This window comes from Pinus tabuliformis, chromosome 5_2, assembly GCF_031772625.1.
Source record: "Pinus tabuliformis cultivar Carrire ecotype Pingquan chromosome 5_2, CPIR1, whole genome shotgun sequence".
Taxonomy (NCBI): Eukaryota; Viridiplantae; Streptophyta; class Pinopsida; order Pinales; family Pinaceae; genus Pinus; species Pinus tabuliformis.
The window spans coordinates 757556550-757580622 of record NC_142306.1 but is presented as its reverse complement, the minus strand read 5'-3'; the positions used below and the strand labels follow the sequence as shown (position 1 = coordinate 757580622).

Genomic DNA, 24073 nt, shown 5'->3' with positions numbered 1-24073 from the left:
ACACCGAACAGTACTTACATGCGTCTTCGCATCATTTCCCCGCTCAGAAGTTAGGGGTCCTTAGCACGCTTGCCACACGTGCTGTGAGAATTTCGGATGAGGAAAGCCTGGCAGCGGAGAAGGCTCATCTCCTTGATGTCTTTGAGAAGAATGGTTATAATAGGCTCCTAGGTCAAAAAGCCTTCCGCAGGGCCAAGAAGGAGCCTTCAATCCGAAAGGTTCCCAAAGACCATATCTTGGGTGTGAACCTTCCGTACATCCAAGGGACCACAGATAGGATTGCGAGGGTTCTGAGGAGGTATGATGTGCCCGCTACTTTTAGACCTCTCCGCACTATCCGTAGCTCCCTCAGGTCTGTGAAAGACCCTATCGACCCTAAGGACATGAAGGGCGTCTATGTCATTCCCTGTTCCTGTGGAACCCCTTATATTGGTGAGACTGGTCGCTCTATCAATCAGCGGATTAGCGAGCATTCTGCTGACCTAAGGCATGGTAGGACCAAGTCCTCAGCCCTCGCTGAGCATGCAAGAAAGACTATGCATCATGTCTGTATAGAAGATGCTCAAGTCATTGCCAAAGTTGCGCAGTTTCACCATCGCAAATTTAGAGAGGCCCTAGAGATTGAGAAAAGGCCGAACAATCTTAATAGGGATGATGGCTGGAAGATCAGCAGTTGCTGGGTCCCAGCCTTGTCTTCCTAGCCTCCTCCTTCCCCCTGTGTTAAGTCTTAGGGTTTCTGTCTTCCCTCTCCTCAAGTTCTGATTTTGGCCTGTTTGTCAGGTTATTATGAGGTGCTTGGGGTATTAATATGTTATTAAGTAATTTCGGGCTAATTATTGTATTAACCTATTCCAGGGGATATTTTAGAATTAGAATAGATTTTTTCAGTGATTTTTACCTTTATCTGATTTTCGTATATCGCAAAAGGCCCCCCTTTTTAATCTTTATAAGTAATAAGATTATTAACTAATAACCTAGTTAGTTTTAATAATTAATTATTGATTAATTAATGAATACAAATTATTAAATTAATGACAAGAAATTATTAGTAATATATGACATTGAGTTAATGGGTATACTATGATTAATAAACATAATTATGGCATTTACCCTAGGTAACTATATTCTAGGAATATTAATGATTTAACTAAAATACCATTTATTTGTTGTTTTTAATAATATTAGAACTATAAATTAGTAAGAAGGAAAAAAACAAAAAAAAAAAAAAATATATATATATATATATATATATATATATATATATATAGATTATTGTATAGTACTTACTAATTTATTTTCGAATGGGCCTTTACATTTAATATTAAATTAAAATGATTTATTGGGTTTAAACTTTTACCTATTGTAACTAAAATTTATTTTATATTTCTTTGGTCTAAGAACAATAATAATTTAATACTATTTATTTATAATAATAAATATAAGACCTTTATAATTTGTTTACCATTATTAATTTACCACAATGACCATTATAATATAAACATTACCATTGTAACTAAATTCTTAGATTAATAGTAATATTAACACTATTTATTTGTAATTAAATAATTTAAGAATAATAAAAAATATAAGTTTTTATTAATTATATAGATATAATGACCCTTATATTTTAAATTTATTATATTATCCAATTAACTAGTATTATTATATTAATAATAGAATTATTAGTTTGACTTTGATCATCAGGTCAAAATTAGCCGTTGCAATATAGCCGTTGGAGTCTCTGCACACTCTATTTAATCAAGCTAAGCCAGATCAGTTCTTCAACTTGTCCTGACGATGAACCACACTGGTTGGTTCGAAACGCGTCGACAAAAGATTGATTATGTGATTTTGCCGAAGATTACTAAACAATGTTATGGATCACAGAAGTCTAAATTCCTTAGTATATTGTTTCTCAACGCACAAAAGGTGTAACAATTAGTCGCTAAATAGTAATGCCTCTTTCATCTACAATCATATACTCAAAAAATTTAAAAGAGTTTTCAAGATTACTAAAATTTATATCAAAATCGGGAAGCTTTCGAGTGAAATGAAATTAATTAATAGGTAGCTGTACTCGAACTTGTGACCAGAGATATATTTTTTAAGGAGGACCATCATTTAGTTTACCATTTTTGTGACTATTTTCTAGCTTACAATTTGATGAATTGGATTTAAATAGGATTTTATAAATAATAATATGAGATTGAAGCAACTTTTATTAAGAATTTGGCATGATTTTAGTATTTAAAGCACTAATCATTGTAAATCCGTTTTAAATATGGATCTAACATGAGCAGAGATGGATTTTATTTCTTCACATGATTTTTTTTTATGAGCCAATATTATTTAAATGTTTTGTATAATTTTTTTTTTTTTAGATTTTTAGATTTTTTATTTTATTTTGGCTCACATGAGCAAAATTTCACTTTGATGAGTAGAATGAGCCTCTCGACTCAATAATATGTAGACATGGATTTTGAAGAAATTGATAATCTTATGAGGACGCTAACACCTAAAAGACACAAACCCACACAAACCGAGTGGTGTTTTAAGTGTGAATGTATTAACATCATAGCCTTAGTAATCATACATTTGAGATTTTCATTTCCAATCACAAAATATATTTTTTTTCTAATCAAGCTAGCAAATAGACCCATTTTATAAAAGTTGAGATCTATCACCAATGTGCCTACACTAAAGAAAGTACGTAAAACTGTCAAAATCAAACAAAAATGTAATGTTTCAAGTACATAAACATGAAAGTAAATTAGTGTTTTATGTAGAATACCAATGGCCCACGGATGTAGACATGTCATGTGAGTGTCAACCTTTAAACGTTAGACATCAATTTTCATGCTCTATACATAAATGTGTAGAATGTAAGATCACAGGGTGTGGCCTAAAACCCAACCAGGACAACCATGCTCTATACATAAATGTGTAGAATGTAAGATCACAGGGTGTGGCTAAAAACCCAACCAGGACAACCATGATATCAGATGAAATGAAGCCCAATGAGAACGAGAAAATAGATGAAATAGTTTGCGTGACGGGGGCAGGGGGTTTCATTGCTTTATGGCTTATCAAGTTTCTCCGCACCAAAGGCTATATTGTCAGAGGAGCAGTTCGCACCAAGCCAGCTGGTATATCCGCTAATTGCCAGGCCTCTTACCACATCACACCTAAATTAATTATATTATTTGTTTTTGCATGGAATATGTATATTGCTATATACTCTCACATGATATCTAGACGTGGAATTTCTGAAGAGATCTGACTTGAGTGTAGATGATGGGTGGAATTATGAGCATTTGAGAGAGTTGGAAGGAGCAAAGGAGAGGCTTGAGCTTGTCAAAGCTGATATTCGTGATTACCAGAGCTTGCTTACAGTTAGTCGAGGTTGCCATGTGTGTTTCACATGGCCGCCGTTCTCGACAACGACCCTGTAATTACTTCGTCACTTCTTTCAATTCTCGTCATAATTCCAATTCCATGCAGTTGGTTTTAGCTGAAACGATTCTGACACCATTAGATCTTGCTAATCATTGTTTTATAATTAATGAAAGCAAGAGAAAGTGATAGAGCCGGCAATGGAAGGGACGAGGAATGGGATGGAGGCTTGCCCAGAAACAGGGTCAAGCGCGTTGTCTTTACGTCTTGTATCGGTGCAGTTTACATGGATCCTCATAGAGAACCACTTGCTATAGTCAATGATGACTGCTGGAGCGATATGGACTACTGTATATAGACCAAGGTATTAAGGTATTAATAATTAACATCAGTGTTTTTATTTATCTTTTATCTATTATTACAAAGTTTTTGTGTTTTCAAAAGCACAGTGAGTTAGGAAGGCTTCTCTCCAAGTTTTTTGAGCATAAGAATAAAATTTTAAACCAAACTAAATAATTTGTTTCTTTAGGTTCTGTAGACTAATGTTTGGTCTCACTGAACTTTAATCACCACCATCATCATCTATATTTAGAAAAAAATATAATTTTAATTAAATAAAAAAATAAAAATATATAATATATATATATGTATATATATATAATTTTATTTATGCATTTGTAAATTTTAATAATTTGAATTTTAAATTTTAATAATTAATTTAAAATGAGTTTTTTTTCTCTAATTTAATTTACTATATTTGAAATAATGGCATTTGATAAGTGATAAATATTATCACATAATATTATTTACACAAGAAAAATAATAAATATATACAAATCTATTTAATAGAATTTTAAATATTTAAATTAATTAAATTTAAAAATGTTAAATCTTGAAATATCAAATACTTGGAGAGATTAAATTTCTTCATTTATAACTTTTTCGTATTGTTTCACAAAGGAAATTACTTAAATATTTTTTTAATTAAAAAAAATAGTCTCGAAATCATATAAGTCATGGTTTTTAAATATAAAAACAAATCATTTAAAAATTAAATATCTAATTTATTAAGTTTATGTTGATTACAATTTTTTTAAGAAATCATTCCTTCTTTATCCAAAAGCTAGGATGAAAATCAATACAATAATATTATAAAGTAAAATTAAAACAAAAATTTAAATCTATATAGCATATAACAACCATTCTACATATCCCCATTTAACATATTCATCTCTCACACATATATATCCTTTCAATGTCATTATCATTCTAAAAAAATTATATTATTTTTCCGTATTAGAAAACACCCTCTAATAAAAAAATAAAAATGATATTAAATTATTTTAGTCAATATACATGTTAGAAAGAAATATTTTAATAGCAAAATTATATATATATATATATATATATATATCTTAGATTCTCCCTGCGGAAAGATTGTGACATTGTCAAGACAGTGTATGTAATGCCTTGCAGTTGATAGACAACCGGGCGCGTGCTCCACCCGCACCGCGAAATGACTAAGTCATGAAATAACCACAAGGAGCAACCAAGGGCATGATACATTAGTGTATGGATGAGTTGGGCATTTCGAGTTTATAAGGGCGAGTGGAGGAGCTTGCCTTGCAAGCCGACCGAGGTAGCGATGGCAAATGGAGGATGGGTTGAGGGGCGGTCCCGCACCATGGGCGGGCCGACCTCCAAAAGACATGGTACGATTGCTTGGATGCGGGGTTGGTGGAGCGAATGGAGGGGCGGCCGAGGGCGTGACCTCCACACTCATTGGCGTATAAACTATGCGACGAAGGATGCATTTGAGGCATCGAACTTGGCTTCGTCCGAACAAGGAAAAGGTGCAGAGAGAAGGGTATAGCCGCAACAAGGCGCAACGCTAATGTGCCCGCCCGTCGGGCAGGATACACAGAGATTTGCGCAGATTTGAGGTTCGATCGAGTGTGGGTGGAAGGCGTGTTGGGTTTCCAGCCCACCAAGTCTTGGAACGAGGGTTGATGTAAGGCCCTCGAGTCCTGGGCAGACACGAGGTGGGCGAACATCCCTTTACCCGGCGGTTGGACCGTGGGCACGACCCAAGCGGGCGCCCTTGCACGGTGGGCGGGCGGCCCGATGAGTTGATGTGTGACGGGCACGACGAGCCGAGGCGCAGGTGCGGTCACCCGGCGAGCCGCCTAACCGGCGGATGGACACGGCGAGCCGAGGTGCGGTCACCTGACCCGGCGGACGAGCTGACGAGTTGAGGTTCGGGCGCAGACACCCGACGAGCTGCGGACGAGCTGCGGCGAGTTGATACGCGGGTGCGGTCACCCGACCCGGCGGACGAGCTGACGAGTTGAGGTTCGGGCGCAGACACCCGACGAGCTGCGGACGAGCTGCGGCGAGTTGATATGCGGGTGCGGCCACCCGACCCGGCGAACAGGCATGGCGGTTGAGGTTCGGGCGCGACGAACCGACGAGCCGATGCGTTAGGCGGAAGGGCGACCCGTGGGCGACCCGCGCACGATGGGCGGGCGACCCGTGGGCGACCCGCGCCCGATGGGCGAACGACCGAGTGACAGACATATGCGATGGCCGGTTATGTGGTGAACGCTGGTATGGTTCGACGAAGGCGCGATACAACATAGGCGGCACGGTTCGAGCAGCGGACGGCGAGTGCGGAGGAAGGGCGACCTGGGCGGGCGCCCCTTCACACGACGGGCGGACAATGCGACAGCAACCGGACAGCGTGCGACAAAGGGCGGACAGCAGTGCGACGTAAGGGCGAGCTGGATGCGACGTTAAGGGCGCACATATGACACTTAAGAAAATTATGCGATGGATTTTTGCAGACTTTATAGGGGCGTAGGGAGGCCTTGCACTTGGGCAAAGGCCGACCTACTAAAATGTAAAGTAGGGGCTCCTAAGCATGAGTTATGGGGTCGGCCCAAGAGCTGACACCCCTTCACCAAATGGTTAGTAAGCCTATATATGGATGGCGCAGAGACTCCATTTGGACATCAAGCAAGTTCGATCATCTTCTACAACTTAGAGCGAAGGGTAAAAGGAAGTGCGCAGTTCTGAGCTGCGCATAGCTCATGCGCTAAGGCACAAGGGCGCAGATTTTACCGGGAATTGGCAGAGGTTGTACGAAGGTCATTCTAAAGGCAGTTTTGGTGCAGAACTGAATTGGAGGAGTTCTGGTGGCTCGGGTGAGCACGCTCCTACCAAGTGAGGTTGGCATGCATATGTAAAGGCTGTCTTGCCGTGATTGTAATATTTTCTAAGTGTTGGCCTTGGACTTTGCCAGGCACACTTGTATGATGTATTATTGAAATCTTTCATAATATATTATTATTGGGCGGACTCGTTCGGGAGTTGCCCCTCCCTCTATAATTGTGTGCAATTGTTATGTTCTCGGTTTAATTGCATATTGGTTATGAACATGTATGAAGATTAATGCATTTTACTTAATTGAGAAAGATGAATTAAGTATGTTAATGTGGAAAGGCGTAGTCCATGTGTGCAAGTATTATTAAAAAGAAAGTACACGGTGGTGCCGCACCTCGCCAGACACGGTTGGAAGACTACCGTAGGCTTGGGGGCGTGACAGGTGGTATCAGAGCAGCAGATCCGGTATTGAAGCTGCTACACACCTTTACCGAAGTAAAGGTGGTATCAGAGCAGGGTTGCTCGTGAAGACTTAGACAAGGTTGTCTTGGTTGAAATTGAAGGTGAATCTGCTCGATCTAGAGCTGGTAAGCAGGTTGTTCTATTTGTAGGTGACTTGGTAAAGATGTCCATCTTACGGAAATTAGGTTATGCTACCTTTGAAGAATTTGAAGGAGACTTACTTGAAGAGTCAAAGGAAATAAAACAAGGATTTGCAGATCATGGAAAAAGGTTGTTTGAAATAAGGGATGCTCTTCGTACCATGGTGAAAGAAGGAATTTCTGATCATAATAGAGGAGGAGCCCTTCAACTCACCGAAGAAGCAGACTTGGTTGAAGCAAAACTCAAGGAGCTTGAAGTAAGACAAAAATGGAATCAACGGAAGTGGGATTGCCTAGCTCATGAGGTAAGATATCTCTTAGCCTTGAAGAGGAAGGGTAAGAATGAAAAACAAAAAGAAGAAAGTGGGGAAGGGACCTCACGAGCACAAGAACACTTAGTAATAGAAATCTCTTCTACCGATGATCTTCACGATGAAGATGCAAGTGAGGAAGGCCCGAGTGCTACTTCCAAAGCAGTGATTGATGTGGATTGTGAGAGGAGGGATCCAGAAAGGAACAGGTTGGAGTATGTTCAGATGAAGGTCGGAGGTGCTGATGTACTCACTATGGTGGATAGTGGTGCTTCACACAACTTCATGGGTGAAGATACTGCGAGAAGAATTGAGCTGAAATTTGTACCGGTGAAGGCACAAATGAAGACAGTGAATTCTCCTCCTATGAACGTTCTTGGTATAGCTGAAAAGGTGGACACTACTCTTGGCGAATGGACCGGGAAAGTAGACTTCACTATAGTAAGGATTGATGACTATGAGGTCGTATTGGGGATGGAGTTCATGAAACAATATGAGGCTATGGTCGTACCACATTTGAGGAAACTCTTCATTTATGATGGAAGGGAAGATGTGCCCATTGGTGTTCCAACCATTGGTGTAACAAAACCTGATCATAAGTTAGGAGGAATGCAGATGGAAGATAAGGAGAAGATGAACAAGCGGTTGTCTACCGTTGAGACAAAGCTTGTGGAGCAGTCATTGGTCATCCGATCACTTTCAGATAGCATCTTGGACTTGTCAAGAAGGCTAGAGCTGGTGGAGGACGATGATGATGATGTTGATGAGGTATATGTGAGGCCGAACATCCAGAAGGAAGATCGGGAGGCATATCTACAAAGGATGGAGGTTGAGGATCCTGATAGATGGATTGAGCTGATTAGTGAGAGAGAGCCTCCAGGCTCTTCTCCCTCCACATCTTCTTAGATGACATAGAAGATGGGGCTCATTGTTGGCTGCTCAAGGCAGTGAGCCCTTAACATGTCTGAGCAGGTATGGTGATCATGACATGCTGCAGAAAGATGGGGTTCCCATGGACCTGAGCATGGGATCGTAGAGATGAGTGTTGACACATGACTGAGATGTGTAGCACCTATACATGGGCAGTTTGCACATGGGATGACTTGATGAAGACAAGGCTTTATATATGTTGCAGTGATGTTGCCTTATATGGAGGAGTCTACATCATGGTCGATGCAGTCTTGGTGGAGAGCTACTGAGATGGTGTGTTGTCGAGGACGACAACGATTTCGGGTGGAGGAGGATGTAAGGCCCTCGAGTCCTGGGCAGACACGAGGTGGGCGAACATCCCTTTACCCGGCGGTTGGACCGTGGGCACGACCCAGGCGGGCGCCCTTGCACGGTGGGCGGGTGGCCCGACGAGTTGATGTGCGACGGGCACGACGAGCCGAGGCGCAGGTGCGGTCACCCGGCGAGCCGCCGAACCGGCGGATGGACACGGCGAGCCGAGGTGCGGTCACCCGACTCGGCGGACGAGCTGACGAGTTGAGGTTCGGGCACAGACACCCAACGAGCTACGGACGAGCTGCGGCGAGTTGATACGCGGGTGCGGTCACCCAACCCGGCGGACGAGCTGACGAGTTGAGGTTCGGGCGCAGACACCCGACGAGCTGCGGACAAGCTGCGGCGAGTTGATATGCGGGTGCGGCCACCCGACCCGGCGAACAGGCATGACGGTTGAGGTTCGGGCGCGACAAACCGACGAACCGATGCGTTAGGCGAAAGAGCGACCCGTGCACGATGGACGGGCGACCCGCACCCGATGGGCGCATGACCGAGCGACAGACATATGCGATGGCCGGTTATGTGGTGAACGCGGGTATGGTTCGACGAAGGCGCGATACAACATGGGCGGCACGGTTCGAGCAGCGGATGGCGAGTGCGGAGGAAGGGCGACCCGGGCGGGTGCCCCTTCACACGACGGGCGGACAATGTGACAGCAACCGGACAGCGTGCGACAAAGGGCGGACAGCAGTGCGACGTAAGGGCGAGCTGGATGCGACGTTAAGGGCGCACATATGACACTTAAGAAAATTATGCGATGGAGTTTTGTAGACTTTATAGGGGCGTAGGGAGGCCTTGCACTTGGGCAAAGGCCAACCTACTAAAATGTAAAGTAGGGGCTCCTAAGCATGAGTATGGGGTTGGCCCAAGAGCTGACACCCCTTCACCAAATGGTTAGTAAGCCTATATATGGATGGCGCAGAGACTCCATTTGGACATCAAGCAAGTTCGATCATCTTCTACAACTTAGAGCGAAGGGTAAAAGGAAGTGCGCAGTTCTGAGCTGCGCATAGCTCATGCGCTAAGGCACAAGGGCGCAAATTTTACCGGGACTTGGCAGAGGTTGTACGAAGGTCATTCTAAAGGCAGTTTTGGTGCAGAACTGAATTGGGGGAGTTCTGGTGGCTCGGGTGAGCACGCTCCTACCAAGTGAGGTTGGCATGCATATGTAAAGGCTGTCTTGTCGTGATTGTAATATTTTCTAAGTGTTGGCCTTGGACTTTGCCAGGCACACTTGTATGATGTATTATTGAAATCTTTCATAATATATTATTATTGGGCGAACTCGTTCGGGAGTTGACCCTCCCTCTATAATTGTGTGCAATTGTTATGTTCTCGATTTAATTGCATATTGGTTATGAACATGTAAGAAGATTAATGCATTTTACTTAATTGAGAAAGATGAATTAAGTATGATAATGTGGAAAGGCGTAGTCCATGTGTGCAAGTATTATTAAAAAGAAAGTACACGGTGGTTCCGCACCTCGCCAGACACGGTTGGAAGACTACCGTAGGCTTGGGGGCGTGACAGTTGAGGTTGTAAGTTGGGCGCGGGTCGTGCACGGGTGCGCCCACCCGACTTGACAATAAGGCCCAATTGTATTGTATTCTTGGTTAAGCCATGGTGAGACCACCGTGCGCTCTTGCACGGGTGGGCGCCCGACTTGGGTAAAAACGCCGGTGGAGCCAAGCTCCTGGTCATTGTAAAAAAAACTCTCTCATATGTAATAAAAGAATTCTCTTGCATATGATTGTGTTCATGTTGTTGTTCTATGGTGTCTTTATATTAATGGTTTTCGCACATTAATATGTTATTCATGGTTTAGTGATGAATGTTAAGGCATAGTTCGTAAAGTAAGCTAACAATGGAAGATGTTAACTACTTAGGTGGTGCCACACCCGGCCAATTTAAGAAAAAAAGAATTGGGGGCGTGATAGGTGGTATCAGAGAAGATTCAGGGTTGAAGAGGCTTGACGAGAAGCCGATACACACCTTGACAGGTGATATCAGAGCAGGTTCACAGGGAGTGAAGCCATTGCTTGATGAATGCAGAGAACAGACATGTATGCAGGGAAAAGTTATGGAGAAATCGTGCATTAACAGTCTGGGTTTCGTGGACTTGATGGTTCATGGTAAGACCATTCAAGCTCTGGTGGACACGGGGGCCACTCATAACTTCATGACGGCACGGTTGGCAAAAGAGGTTGGACTGATGATCTTCCCCTTGAATTTGGAAGTCAAGGCAGTGAAATCTAGAGCTAAAGTGGCGGGTTTGGCACACGAAGTGCCTGTGCAGATGAAACACTAGAAGGGTTAGTTGGACTTCACTGTGATGGAGATGAACAACTTCGATATGATACTCAGACAAGATTTATTGAAGGGAAACAGGGCTATTGTTGTCCCTTTTGTGATGAGGTGGTGTTGGTTGGACAGTCACAAACTTGGACTTTGCCCACTCATAGGCAAAGGAGGGAAGTCAAGGTGCAGCATGTTTCGGCACTGAGTTTGGAGAAGGCTATGAAGGAATTAGATATGGAGACATATGCGGTGATGTTCAAGGGAGTCGAAGGTGATGGAGTGGGGACACCTGTTCCAGCCGAGATTTCTGAGGTATTGACCAAATATGTGGATTTGATGCCTGATGAGCTACCAAAGAAGCTTCCACCAAGGCGTGCAGTGGACCATAGCATTGAGCTTGACCCAGGAAATCAACCCCCGGCTAAAGCACCTTATCGATTGTCAGGGCCTGAGTTGGAGGAATTGAAACGACAGTTAAAGGAGTTAGCTGATGCAGGTTTCATCAGACCTTTAAGGTCCCCTTATGGAGCTCTGGTATTGTTCCAGCAAAAGAAGGATTCGAATAAGCTACGGATGTGCTGTGATAACCGTGCATTGAACAAGCAGACGGTAAGGAACAGGTATCCTTTGCCATTGGCTGCTGATTGCTTTGACAAGCTTGCGAAAGCCCGAGTGCTTTCTAAGCTGGACTTGAGGCATGGGTATTATCAAGTGTGGATAGTTGAAGGAGACGAGTAGAAGACCGTGATAGTAACAAGGTATGGTAGCTTTGAGTTCCTTGTTATGCCATTCGGGTTGTGTAATGCTCCTGCTACGTTTTACACTTTGATGAATGATGTCCTACGACCATACTTGGATTCGTTCGTAGTAGTGTACTTGGATGATATAGTGGTGTTGAGTGACAACATGGAGGATCATAAGAAGCACTTGGCGATGGTGTTCGAGGTACTGAGGGAAAATCAGTTGTTCTTGAAGAATTCTAAGTGTGTGTTCGCTCAGACCGAGATTCCGTTCCTTGGGCATATAGTTGGTCAAGGGTACATACAGATGGAGTCGAGCAGAGTGAAGGCGATTGAGGACTGGGTTGAACCAAAGAATGTCCATGAGATGAGGGTGTTTTTGGGCATGACCAACTACCAACAGAAGTTTGTAGAGGGGTACTCCAAGGTAACATCATCACTGACAGACCTATTGAAGAAAGAAAAGAGGTGGAGTTGGACGGATAAATGTCAGGTGGCATTTGATGACTTGAAGGAGAGGATGGTTACAGCACCGATACTGAAGTTGCTGGACCTCAAGCGACTGTTTGAGGTACACACAGATGCTTCAGATTTTGCCATAGGAGGGGTTCTTATGCAAGATGGGCATCCAGTGGTGTACGAGAGTTGGAAGTTGCAGGATAGAGAGCAGAGGTATCCAGTCCATGAGAAGGAGATGACTGTAATCATTCACTGTCTTCATGTGTGGAGGCATTACATGATTGGGAAGCCATTTGTTGTCAAGACTGACAATGTTGCAGTGAGTTATTTTGCATCACAGCCAAATATTTTTGCGAAGCAAGCTCGTTGGCAGGACTTCTTAGCAGAGTTCGACATGACTATCAAGTATAGATCTGGAAGACACATTGCGGTAGCAGATGCCCTTAGCAGGAAGGGACAACTTGCAGCATTGGAAGGAGAAGACCGAGCAGCTAGGAGTAGGAGTCGAGTTCAGATGTCAGAAGAGATGGAGAATAAGCTCAAGGAAAGTGTAGAAACCGATACTTTGGCGCAGAATATAGTGAAGCTGATAAAGGAGGGGAAGACACGAAAGCTCTTTCTACGGGATGGGTTCTTGTTCTTTGGAAACTGACTCTATGTTCCAAAGTCATCTGGGCTCAGGAGGCACATTTTGAAGGAGTGCCACGACTCGCCATGGGCTGGCCACCTAGGGATGCGTCGTTCTTTGGCATTGTTGGAGAGAGGATTCTTTTGGGAGAAGATGCGAGAGGATGTAGAGGAGTATGTACATACGTGCATCATTTGTTAGCAGGACAAATTGGATACTCAAAGACAAGAAGGACTGTTGCAGCCTTTACCGATTCCTGAGAGACCATGGATGAGTGTCTCGATGGACTTCATCCCTCAATTGCCACAAGTTCAGGGGTATAATGGGATCATGGTCGTGGTTGATTGATTTTCCAAGTATGCTGTCTTTGTTCCCACAAAGATACCATGTGGAGCAGAGCAGACTGCAGAGTTGTTCTTTAAGAACATAGTGAAGTATTGGGGGTTGCCATTAAGCATCGTATCGGACTGAGATCCGCATTTTACAGGCAGATTTTGGACCACATTTTTCAAGTTAGTCGAGACAGAGTTGTTGATGAGTTCAAGTTACCATCCACAAATAGATGGGCAGACCGAGAGGATCATCACATTGCTGGAGGACTACTTGAGACAGTATGTGACGACTAATCAGAAGAATTGGCCTGAACTCTTGGATATTGCTTAGTTCAGCTACGATATTCAAAAGAGTTCTGCAACGGGGTATAGTCCATTTGAGTTGGTAAAAGGGGAGATGCCGGTTGCACCGCATACCATAGTGACAGGAGGTTTCTTGAGGAGTCCTCATGCGAAGAAGTTCATGAAGGCTTGGGATGAGACCTTGGAGTTGGCATGGTTGCGCTTGCACGAAGCTGCAAGGAGAATGAAGAAATGGGCTGATCGAGGAAGACGGGATGCACACTTCAGTGTGGGAGACATGGTGTTTCTCAAGATTACCGGGGAATAGTTTCAGCCAGCGAAGGGGATTGCGTTCAAACTGAAATGGAAGTATGAGGGACCATTCCGAGTGAAGAAGAGAGTGGGGGAAGTTGCTTATGAGTTGGAGCTTCCGCACCATATGCACACGAAGCATCCAGTTTTTCACATGAGTCAGATGAAGAGATGCAGACTTGATGTTGATCATCCAGAGAGGGCTGAACCGCTGAGAGGACCAGCCGGGATTGTGGACAAGCTAGGATTGGAGTTGGATAAGATTTTGAGCTACAAAACTATAGGGATTGGTTGCCACATGAAACAGGAGTATCTTGTCAGATGGAAGAATGCACCGGAGGATGAAAGTTGGGAATCGGAGGACTCGCTTTGGAGATGGAAGAAGAAGATTGCGAAGTATGAACGGAAGATACTGAGGTAGTCGGGATTGTCAAGGGCAACAATGATTTTGAGTGGGGGAGGATGTAACGCCCTGTGGTTGATAGGCAACTGGGCGTGCGCTCCACTCGCTCCGTGAAATGACTAAGTCATGAAATAACCACAAGGAGCGACCAAGGGAGTGATACATTAGTGTATGGACGAGTTGGGCATTCTGAGTTTATAAGGGCAAGTGGAGGAGCTCGCTTTGCAAGCCGACCGAGGTAGCGATGGCAAACAGAGGATGGGTTGAGGGGCAGTCTCACACCATGGGCGGGCCGATCTCCAAAAGACATGGAATGATTGCTTGGATGCGCGGTTGGTGGAGCGAACGGACGGTCAGCCGAGGGCACGACCTCCACACTCATTATCGTATAAACTATGCGACGAAGGATGCATTTGAGGCATCGAACTTGGCTTTGTTCGAATAAGGAAAAGGCGCAGAGATAAGGGTATAGTCGCAGCAAGGTGCAGCGCTAATGCGCCCGCCCCCCAGGCAGGATACACGGAGATTTACGCAGATTTGAAGTTCGGTCGAGTGTGGGTGGAAGGCGTGTTGGGTCGCTCGCCCGCCAAGTCTTGGAACGACGGTTGAGGTTGTAAGTTGGGCGCGGGCCGTGCATGGGTGCGCCTACCCAACTTGACAATAAGGCCCGATTGTATTGTATTCTTGGTTAAGCCATGGTGAGACCACCGTGCACTCTTGCACGGGTGGGCGCCCGACTTGGGTAAAGCGCCGGTGGAGCCAAGCTCCTGGTCATTGTAAAAAAAACTCTCTCATATATAATAAAAGAATTCTCTTGCATATGATTGTGTTCATGCTGTTGTTCTATGGTGTCTTTATATTAATGGTTTCCGCACATTAATATGTTATTCATGGTTTAAGGATGAATGTTAAGGCATAGTTCGTAAAGTAAGCTAACAATGGAAGATGTTAACTACTTAGGCGGTGCCACACCCGGCCAATTTAAGAAAAAAAGAATTGGGTGCGTGACAGTGTATGTCTTTATCGCATATTATAAAAGTGGATTTGTTGGTCTTATTTTGATTACCCAAGTAATTTTTCTTTTCATGGGTATATTATTCTTGTGTTGCACTATGTGAGAAACGTGTAACATATTTTTTCAATAAAGTTATGATATAATTTTATTTATGGGTTAGAAAAAATCATATTTTTTATTTAGATATTTTAATAAATTTAGGTTAATTTTAATTTTGTATCAAGAGGGAAGTGTTTTGTTTTTTTTTGGTCTTATCTTAAGATTATTAATAAAAGTAATTGTACATTTCTTTCGTATTAATCAGTTCATTCTTATAATATTTTAATATAATTTTTTTTACATATATATTAAAATTTGATATTAAATTGTTTTACTTAATTTAAATATTAAAATATTTAATTTATGATGTATATTATAATAATATTTTTATTTATGATTTTATTTTCAAATACTATATATTCTATTTATGATCAATATTAAAAGATAAAAATAAAAACAACTATTATTACTTTTTCAATGCTATTTATTAACTCATGTTGAGTATGAAAATAATTACACAAATTTCTTATTCTGAATTATAAAATGTTTCTTTGAGACCAATTAAAAACTCATGCAAAAATTAGAATATTCGTTGATTAACTTTATAAATATTGCAATATCAATGATGTTTATAGAAGAAAAGTTGTGTTATTGATTAATTATTAATATATAATTAATATGAAGGTTTAATATTTCATGTTTTGTAATTATATAATAATAATTTAAAGTTCACTATGTATTGTATTTGGTTACCTAATTAATGGATAATTAGGAGTTCGTATATGTTAAATAAAAATATTGTTTCTAGTAGTTAGAAGAAACAATTATCATTTTCTTGGAAACAGATATATAGATGGGGAAAGAATCAAGTGAGAGATCCTAGAGCTAGGTGTAATAAACTAGTGGGAAAACACTCAAGGACAATCTGAAAGGATATAGGACTTGAGGCTAGACAGTGAAGTCTTAAGGCTCAAGGTACCGATTGTAGCTGAATATATTTACTGACTGTAAAGAAACGAAAGTGCTCGGGGGATACAGGACTTGAGGCTAGACAGTTAAGTCCTAAGGCCCAAGGTACCCGATTGTAGCTGGATATATTTACTAACTATAAAGAAAAGAAAGTGCTCAAAGGAGAGTCTCGACATAATTGCTAGACTCTCGGTTGGGAGGAGAGACATTCCAGACACAATTGGAGTTATATGTTTACAAGCAGTAAGCAAATAAGTAACATAGAATTCTTTCATAAATGATAGTGAATTATAGGAATTATTCATTAAAGTATTGGAACTAACTTAGGGAGAAACTTCTTGAAAGTATATTAGAACAGAAAATAGAGTTGTAGATACTAATTCGGAATAAACAGTAAACATTACAATAATGCCTAAAAGATAAACAATATGCAAGCATTGCATGAATAATGTTTCCCTATATTAAATAGTTACAGTTGTAATCTTAAACTGTAGAGAAATCCCTTCCGTTAAACTGTGTGAACAATTCCTTAGATAAATTATAAAAGAGAAAAGAATGATCTTGGTAAAAACAGTTGCGGAATTTCTGAACTGATAGCGTAAGAAACCATGCATAACATTTATCAAATCCCTATCTATCTATCTTCTAAGTTGTTGCTCGAAGGAGGAAAGAAACGAGAATACACATTGCTATCATTTCAAAGAACAGACAACAAAATAGAAAAATGTATATATATATATATATATATATATATATATATATATATATATATATATTCCATTCCTTTAAAAGTATAAGAATGTACACAATGGTAGAAACCCACATAACGTAAGTACTCTGCAAAAAACGACTCAGCAACCTGAATGTGCCAATATTAAATCAAAAAGAAAACTATTGAATTCATAACCCTATCGAGATATTTATCAGTAGAGAAACCTTGTTCAACATCGGTTCTCAAAAATAAAAAGGCAACCATGTCAACCAGTATCTGGGACTCATATACAATCAAAACCTCGTGCATATTGAGTAAACCAAATTTAACTTTTATACACAAAATCTAAATAAAATAGAGATTTGACAAGTTCAAGCATGAGCCTATGTCGACAATCAAATCATCTGCTTAGTATTTCACATCACAATCATACATGGAACTAGTGGAGATGTTTCCCAACTTGAAAGAAACCCGAAGCAGACAAGCCTTAAGAACTTCAGCATACACTATCGTAACAACAAACAAAGTCGGGTGTTGGTGGTAGCTTACCTGCAAACCAATACCATCGATCATCGAGTGGTTAGGAGTGCAAAACTTGCTAAGAAATCCAGAAAAATTAATGGCCAAAGGGCAGTAGTATTACCTGAACTTGGATGGCTTTCATCAATGGTGATCCACCTTCCTTACAGCAAAAGTTATTAATGAGTTAGAGCTAAAATCTAGACTATAAAGCACTATAAAAGATGACCAGAGGAAACAAAAAAAAATGTATGCTTACATTCATTAAACCAACATCGGTCCCTGGTCACCTTCTGTAGAGCCAGAGCATCCTCGAACCACTCTTGAATGGTGAAATTCATCATTTTGCCACCAAACGAGTTGAAAGATGGAAGAAGAAACTAAGATCAAGCCGCATGGGAAACCTAAACAATGAGAAGTTAGGTGGTTAGGGATACCTTGCGGTGACAAGTTAATTGATGTTTTCATAAGTCGCAGTAGCAAAGGTTGTGAGCTAACCTTAAACCTGTAGGCCAAACCAGTTGTTGAGTGGAAAAAACCTTGAACATAAAACAACAAATGACCTCCCATCCAGCCCGGCGCAGTGAAGCGGGTAGTTGAGTAAACCCTAAACCCTTCTCACCGTCAGATCGCCTCCCGCAAATCAATGGACGAGAGTTAAGTCAATTGCCATAGACAGTCTTGTCTCGTTGACAAATGCATGTAGTAGGACAGGCCTTGGTTATGCCGCATGTGTCGGTGTACAGTGGATATTTAATCGTAAGCTGTGTTACGGGTTAAACATTTGGAGCTCCATGTGACCTTTTAATGTTAAGTATGCCCATATTTAGCAATTGTGTAACATGTTAAGTGTTTTAATTAGAAATGAAATCTTTAAACCCTGTATCTACCACCCTGTGTATATTTAATATATTTTGGGTTTTCCTTTATTACTTCAATGACTTCTTATTTTCCGTTTAATAGGTGTACAATAGGTGTGTAGGTTGTTACAAATGATATCAGAGCTCAGGTTCATACACTGAGACTCTTTGGGAATTATGTGTACATGAAATGAATGTGATTTCTTAAAATTAATGTAGAGGAGCCCGAGACCATCAAACCCACCAGAAACAACTTATGTAAATGTTAACTCTAATATTCAGATAAAGTTGGGAGAAGAATTGAGTCAAGCTAATGTTGTTTTACTCGAAACCGTTCAGCAGCTACGTGCTGAAATGACTAATTTAAGAAGAGACAATGAACAACTACGACTAGAACAAGAGATAATTCTCAGAAGTTTATGCAATTGACAGAACCAACGAGATCTAGACCCTAGTGCTAAAGATAGAGAGAAGACCGCAAGAGCTCAACCTGGAGAAAAAAATGTTGAGTCAACTGAAAAACACGGGGAAGACGAAGAAGGGTGCTCATAAAATGTTTCCAACTAGTGTAAGACAAAATGAAAGAAATCTAAATTGCAAGGAGAATTTAAAAAATTAAACCATCACTCTTTGAGGGGGAATCCGAAGAAGCAAATGAAGCTTGGATAATTGATATGAGCAAATATTTCTAGATTTATGATTATGCTGACAAACTAAAAGCACGTTTGGTTGTTTATCAGTGAAGGGGGAAGGCTACCCTTTGGTGGGAAGAAATCAAAACAGTAACAAAAACTGATGAAGAACGGGTTACTTGGAAAGAGTTTCAAAAGCATTTCAAGGATAAGTATCTGACCGAACGTTATTATGACAAAAAAGCAAAGGAATTTCATGAGTTAAGATCAAGAACATTAACCATGGATGAATATGTAAAATGATTCACCTCCCTACTATGCTATGTGCCTTATATGCAAGAGGAGAAGGCCAAAATTTAGTGTTTCATCAGTAGCCTACCCAATTTTATGAAGGAGAACCTTGAGTTCGATTACCCAAGGACAATGGATGATGTAGTGTGGAGAGCCCGCATTTGCTACATTTAAATGAAAAAGAAAAATGGCTGAAATGTACAACAAAAACCTCTCTGTAATTTCCCAGTAAGGAACCAGACCAAAGTTGCATATTCTGAAAATAGATAATCACAAGGAGATAATAAATAAGTTAATGACCAATAGTTAAATCCACCGTTGCAATGCTGGGGATGTGGAGAACCCCACTATTACAAAAATTGTCCACATAAAGCAAGAAAGGAACAACTACCAAATATGCAGGAAGCATCCACTTTCATAGAAGTTGCGAGGAGCATGCCTAGAATTAATGCTGCATTGGATTATCATCAAGCAAAATACCAACCCACCATGATCGAATATGAAGGTACAATCACTAGTACCCTATCTATGTTTTGTTTGATCCTAGTGCTAGCCTAAGCCATGCTATTTCTAAGGTGGCATGAAAATGTCAACTATAGAGGAGTAAGATTCCGGAACCTTGGTTAGTACAGTTAGCCACCGGGACAAAAAAAGGGTAGTTGAAAAAATAGAACATTGTCCTATAGCAACATCAGGACAAGCCATCCACGTTGATATTAATATAATTCCTTTGGGTTCATACGACATTTTAATCGGGATGGATTGGTTGGAAAAATGTTGGTCCCTAGTTAATTGCAAGCAGAAAACCACCAGTTTATCACTGAATCAGGACAAAGGAAGGAACTTCAATGAATCAAGAAAAATACCAAATTGCGTCCTATTAATGCTAGTTAGCTAGGAAGATGTATTAGGAAGGGTTTTCAAATATATGTTGTCTAGGTGGGATTTACGAACACCAAAAACAAAATGACCTCCTTGGAAATCATTCAAGTCATTCAGGGGTTTGCTGATGTATTTCCTGAATCCATTCCTGGATTACCACCCAAGCGTGATATCGATTTCACCATTGAACTAATTCTGGGTGTAGCCCTTGTATCCAGGGCCCCTTATCACATGAGCATACCTGAGTTTACAGAACTCAAAATGCAGCTCCAAGAGCTTTTCAATAAAAAGTATATCCGCCCTAGTGTGTCCGCTTGGGGAGCCCCCATACTATTTGTACGGAAGAAAGATGGAACCTTGAGGTTATGCGTCGATTATCGACAATTAAACAAGCTAACCATTAAGAATAAATACCCCTTGCCACATATTGATGATCTTTTTTATCAAGTACAAGGAGCCAAATTATTCTCAAAGATTGATTTAAGGTCTGGCTACCACCAAATAAGGAAAAAGGAGGAGGACATCTACAAGACAGCATTCAGAACTCGTTATGGTCATTACGAGTTCGTGGTGTTGCCTTTTGGTCTCACAAACGCCCCAGCTACTTTTATGAGTTTCATGCACGGTATTTTTCAGCCTTATATCGATAAATTCGTATTGATTTTTATCGATGACATCTGAACATACTCCAAGAATCAAGAGGAGCACAAAGAGAATCTAAGGATAATGTTGCAAACTCTACGAGAAAATCAGTTATATGCTAAATATAGAAAGTGTGACTTTTTCAAAGACCAGATTCAGTACTTGGGTCACGTTATATCAATAGATGGAATAGCAGTAGACCCAGAAAAGATCAAAACCATTATGGCATGCACCACTCCAAAGAATGTTGCTGATATCAGGTCATTCCTAGGTTTGGCCGGGTACTACCGTCGGTCATCGAAGGATTTTCAAAAATCACTTTTCCAATGACCTCTTTATAGAAAAGGGACTTTCTTTCTAATGGATAGTCGAAAGTCAGTAAGGCTTTAAAAAATTAAAACACCTACTTACCACTACACCCGTGTTAAAGGTAGCAGTTCCAAAAAAATATTTCGTGGTTTTCTCAGATGCTAGTAAAGAGGGTGTTAACGGAGTGTTAACATAAGAAGGGAAAGTTATTTCTTAAGAATAATGGAAATTGAAGGAATATCACTAGCGATCTTCAAATTACGATTTTGAATTAACAGCAGTAGTGCATGCACTTAAAATGTGGCGACACTACCTGTTGGGGAAGAAATTTATGCTATTAACGGATCATAGTAGCCTTACCAATTTCTTCAACCTGTCTAACTTAAATGCTCGACAGGCCAGATGGAAAACATTTTTAAGTGAATTCAATTTCTAAATGAAACATCTCAAAGGGAAGGAAAATCGAGTGGCCAATGGATTGAGCAGGAAAGTGCATTGTATTTATGACATCCAAATCAGCTAGGTACACTCAAACATCCGTATAATCTTAAAGGAAGCCTCCTTCGAAGATCCAGAATACACTTTCCTTTTGTAGCAAACAAAGGAAGATCTGTTAAAAGGGGAAATATCAGATTTTTACGTAAGCTCTAACAACCTCCTTACCTTCAAGAAAAAAGTATATGTTCCTAACCAAAACGTGGTTAAACAAATGATATTTCATGAGTTTCACAAAAAACCATTTGCTAGTCACCCATGTTACCAAAACTTGTTTTCAGCCATCAAGACAGGGTATTTTTGGCTCGGGTTAAGGAAGGATGTCACTGAGTGCTTGTCCAAATGTTTGGAATGTCAGTTGGTGAAGGTAGAACATTAGAACCCTATTATTTTGTTGCAACCATTGCTCATTTTGGAATGGAAATGGGAGACCATATCTCTAGACTTCATCACTAGCTTACCTTACACCAAGAAGCAACACGACTCAATTATGGTGGTGGTAGACAAATTGAGCAAAACAAATTCCTTCATACCTTTTAAATCCACTTAAAAAACGGTGGAAATTGCAAACATATTTATGAAGGAAGTATTCCACCTGCACGGAATCCCAGGGTGGTAATTTATGTTAGGGATGTAAAATTTACATCCACATTCTGCAAGACCCTCTTTCTAGGATTGGGTACCCAGATTTAATTTAGTACATCTTACCATCCTCAAATGAATGGACAAACTGAACGGGTAAATCATGTGCTATAGGACATGTTATTTATGTTTTTGATGCAACAACCACGTAAGTGGGAAGACTACCTCCACTTAATGGAATTTGCTTATAATAACAGACATCATGAATCACTGGGCATAAGCCCCTTTGAGGTGTTGTATGGGAGAAGGTGCAGAGTGGCCATAGATTGGAATAACTCAGTTAATAAGTTAGCCTTGGGTCCTGATATGCTAGAAAAAATGGAGGAGATGGTTAAGATCTTCGACAGAATCTAGCCCAAGTTAGGCAGAAAATGTACGCAGATAAAAAGTGAACCTACAGAGAATTTCATCGAGGAGACCACGCTTATCTAAGAGTAAAGCCCCAGAAAAGTTCCTTACAATGGAGGGGTTGTGCTAAGTTAGCAACCCAGTATTGTGGACCCTTTCAAGTTTTGGAACTGATTGGACTGGTAGCCTATAAGTTTGCGTTACCAATCCATATCTGTGTCCACAACATTTTCCATGTCTTTTTGCTAAAAAAATATGTGTACAACCCACAACATATAATTAGCTGGGAAAATATTCAGGTAATCAGTTAAGAAGAATACGTAACTTTTGGATAAATTAATTTGAAGAAATTATGACTGTGAATTGTGTATGTGCAGATCGAACCAGAAGGAGAGTTTCTAGCAAAACCTCTTCATATTCTCGATCGGAGAGAAACCACCTTGCAGAAGCGGGCCATCACCCAGGTTAATGTGTAGTGGAAGCACTTTGGCTTGGATGAGGCCACCTATGAAGAAGAGAGATTTATGCGAGAATCTTACCCAATTTTATGTTGCTAAATCAGAAGAACACCAAGGACATTATTCCTCATATGGGGGGGAGATGTAACACCCCAAGAAATGTGAAAATTAGTGTTGTTACTAAGTTTTAATTTTTATGTTTTACTACATTAAATTCTTAATTTGTGTCGTTAAAATAAAAATGACTGAGGCTGGAAGGCCAATATACATTTGGTTACCTAATTAAGGGATAATTAGGAGTTCAGATATGTCAATAAAAATAAAATTGTTTCCAGTAGTTAAAAGAAGCAGTTATAAAGAAACAATTACCATCTACTGTGGAAAGGGAAATATAGACGGGGAAATAATCCAGTGAGAGATCCTAGTGGCTTAGCACCATGAATGTAATTTCAATAGGCAGAGTAGAGGACAAATGAGTTGATGATGAAGGAGAAGCCTGTGTCAAAGGAGAAGTATATGAGGAAGGGTCGTGTGACGTTGAAGAGCCCCATTGGTATCTAGACAGTTGTACAATTTGAAGAAGGGTTGGGTCCCCAATCAAAGGTGCATGACGTTCAAGAACTTCGAGTTCAATAACCTGGAGAGTCTTGAAAATAAGGAAAGAAAGAGAAAATAAACTCGACATTATTCAAAGTGACAATGGCATAAAGAGGGAAGGAACATAAAAACATGATGGGTATGGTGAAGAGTGAACATACACATAGTTTTGAAAAAACACGCAAGTGACTTATTTGAGAATGACAACCGACCCCAACTCAAGGGCACCAGAGATGATATGGTCATTGTAAGCATACGGAAGTAAAGTTCTATGCTGAGAGGTATCGTCGGAGAGGGAAATTCGGTAGTGTTGGGACGTTGTCTTTGTTGAAGCAAGAAGGGCAAGTTCAACTATTTGGAGAAATGGTTGGACCCTTGTAGAGCCAACAAGAAAAAAAGTGATGACATTTGTTGTCCAGGTAACTTCCATAATGAGCAACAAAGGAGGTGTCTAGA

The 24073-nt window shown here is 40.7% G+C and overlaps 2 pseudogenes; both read left to right on the top strand.

Annotated features, from left to right (window-relative positions):
• The first annotated feature begins 2992 nt into the window (after nucleotides 1–2992).
• LOC149161484 (cinnamoyl-CoA reductase 1 pseudogene) lies at nucleotides 2993–3751 on the top strand (annotated as a pseudogene).
• A 6866-nt stretch (nucleotides 3752–10617) lies between these two features.
• The window catches only part of LOC149161483 (cinnamoyl-CoA reductase 1-like), a 66856-nt pseudogene continuing 53400 nt past the window's right edge, over nucleotides 10618–24073 (top strand).